Here is a 2,834-nt window from a genome sequence, read left to right on the forward strand (position 1 = left end):
GTCCGAATAAATATTTTGGATTCAAATTTTTTACACGTAATTATGGTCATTAGATGCAACTTTTCCTGCAATATCATTCAAATTGACCGATTAAAAAAAAACTTAAAAAATAAAAACGAAAATTTACCATGTACGGTGGTTTTTGTTTTTTTTTAAGGTTATGTTGCAAGATTTTCAATTTCATTATTAATACTTTTTTAAAGGCAATTTTATGACGAACAATTTGGTATTTTTTTTTCTCTGTACGACCAGTAGAACCTGAGATATTCGCAAAAACCTGAAAAAGAAAACGTAAAAAACACTATTTTCTAAATAAATGTTAAAAAAAATAATGTTCCGGACTTCGGGGGATCTGGAAAACTCAGATATCCTTTATTCGCATTGCCTTTGACCCATTCACGCAAAAAAATTGCTCCTTGGGAACAGTTCCCTTTTTTTTAAAATCTCCGGTAATTTCCCTCTACTAAAATGGGTATTGCTGTTTTGAAAATTTTAAAACATTTAAATATCGATTTTCAAAACTGCAGAGGTCAATCTTATGACAACGCCGCAAATATGTGTGGGTTTTATAATGGATTGCAAGCATGGCTTATAGAGAAAAACGAGTTTGCCTTCTATTTCACTTGTGCGGCGCATTCCTTAAATCTAGTCGGAAATTGCGGAGCTGATTGTTGCCCAGAAGCTACCAGATTTTTTTGTTTATGGAAAATATATATGTATTTTTTTCTGGATCATCAGCTAGATGGGAGATTATGAAAAAACACTTATCGACATCGGACTCTAATCTAGTACCAAAAAGACTAAGTGAGACACATTGGTCAGCTAAAGCAGACGCTACAAAAGCTTTGTCCTTAGGATATAATTATTTTCGAAATGCTTTAGAAGAGATTATAAGTGATAGTAATCAAAAGCCAACAGCTAGAATAGAAGCACAGTCTTTGGTCAACTCAATGAACAAGGTGGAAATTACGGTTATTTGTAAAATTTGGAATGATATTTTACAAAAATTTAATACTACAAATAAAAGCTTGCAAAATGTTAATATAGATCTGGGAACTGTGGTAAAATTGTATGACTCTTTGAAGAATTATCTCTTAAATCTCAGAACAACGGAATATTTTATAGATTTCGAAAAAAAGGTAAAGAAAAATGTGGTTATGAGAAGTACGATTTCAAAAGTAATCGGAAAAGTCGGAAAAGGAAGCGTCACTATGGCGAAGGTGTAGAAGTCGAAACTGTTTTTGATGCTGGAGATGCAATGAAAATCGAAGTTTATTATTCAATTTTGGACAACCTTATCAATGCCTTAGAGAAAAGAGCGGCAAGCTATAAGCATCATTCGGAAACATTTGGATTTCTAAATAAGCTACAACTCTATTCTGAATTTAGTAATGATGAACTGAGAGTTTGTGCAAAAAATTTAGTGAAAATATACAATTGCGATCTAGAGGACGAGTTCGTTGAAGAAATTATTCAATTTAGATATTTATCCAGAATGAAGAATTTCCATCCGATATTACACTTCCAATATCATATTTGAAACTAATACGTGAAAATAAAATTGAAGCTACTTTCCCAAATGTCGAAGTGGCAATAAGGATATATCTCTGTCTAGCTGTTACAAACAGTAGCGGTGAACGATCGGCATTAAAAAGAGTGAAAAACGCTTGTAGGTTAAAATTAGGCCAGGAAAAGCTAAACAACTTGTCAATTTTAACTCTTTCAGTTACGCATTTTTCTATTCACTGAATTCGCTTGAAACTCGTTATTCAGGGGTTTCTGGGGCCGCTGATTACGAATCTGATATCATTTTTCAGGAATTCAAAATGACGGATACAATATGGCGGACGACTTTTTAAAAAATGGATGAATTTGCTTGAAAGAAGTTACTCGGGGGTTCTCGGGGTCGCAAATTACGAATCTGATGTCAGTTTTTAAAAATTCAAAATGGCGGATCCAATATGGCCGACGACTTTCTAAAAAATGCATGAATTTGCTTGAAACGAGTTACTCGGGGGTTTTCAGGGTCGCAGATTACAAATCTGATGTCAGTTTTCACTCATATATAAACGTCTTCCGCTTATATTCAATCGTTTTGAATCCCAAAATCTATTTTCATTTTCGTATTCAGCAACCCCGCGAACCCCCGAGTAACTTCTTTCAAGCGAATTCGATAGATTTTCAATTTTCATATCCGCCATATTGGATCCGCCATTTTAAATTTTTTGAAAACTGATATCAGATTCGTATTCAGCGACTCCAAAAACCCCTGAGTAGCGTTTTTCAAGCGAATTGTATGTGATTATTTTTCACAAACGATTTCTTTTTTAAAAAATGGCCATTTTTTGGTATATTATTGTTTATAATTAATGAACTATAGTATGTTAATATGTATGATGTCTTGTATTCGAGAAATAAATGCCTCAGCTATGTAGAAAATCAATGACGACGTAAAAAACATGAGAAACTGATTTTTAAAGGTGAAAAAACCAACGGATAAAAGATGGGACGCTGAGCGTCCCACCGTGACGCAAAGGGTTAAACATTAAATCGGAGTTTTTAGGCAAAATAGACTTTGATGATGTAATAAAAACATTTTTAGAGAAAAAAAGCCGTAAAGTTAATTTATAAAAAAATGATCTGTATTTGGTTGTAATAATGTGTCTTTGTAAGTCTATAGTAGTAATTAAATAATTAAATAAATGTATAAAACAAATAAATTAAAGAAGACTCTCGAAAATTTCAAATAACAAGAATAATCAGGCTAATGAGAGCTATTCCGCGGTTATTGGTGCGACCATATATAAGATATTAGAATGTGAATATTATATACC

At 32.7% G+C, this 2,834-nt stretch overlaps 1 pseudogene; it reads left to right on the top strand.

Moving 5' to 3' along the window:
- The first annotated feature begins 468 nt into the window (after positions 1-468).
- LOC108782484 (zinc finger MYM-type protein 1-like) overlaps positions 469-2,834 on the top strand; it is a 7,839-nt pseudogene continuing 5,473 nt past the window's right edge.

The sequence above is a fragment of the Cyphomyrmex costatus genome, unplaced genomic scaffold (genome assembly GCF_001594065.2).
Source record: "Cyphomyrmex costatus isolate MS0001 unplaced genomic scaffold, Ccosl1.0 scaffold128, whole genome shotgun sequence".
NCBI lineage: Eukaryota > Metazoa > Arthropoda > Insecta > Hymenoptera > Formicidae > Cyphomyrmex > Cyphomyrmex costatus.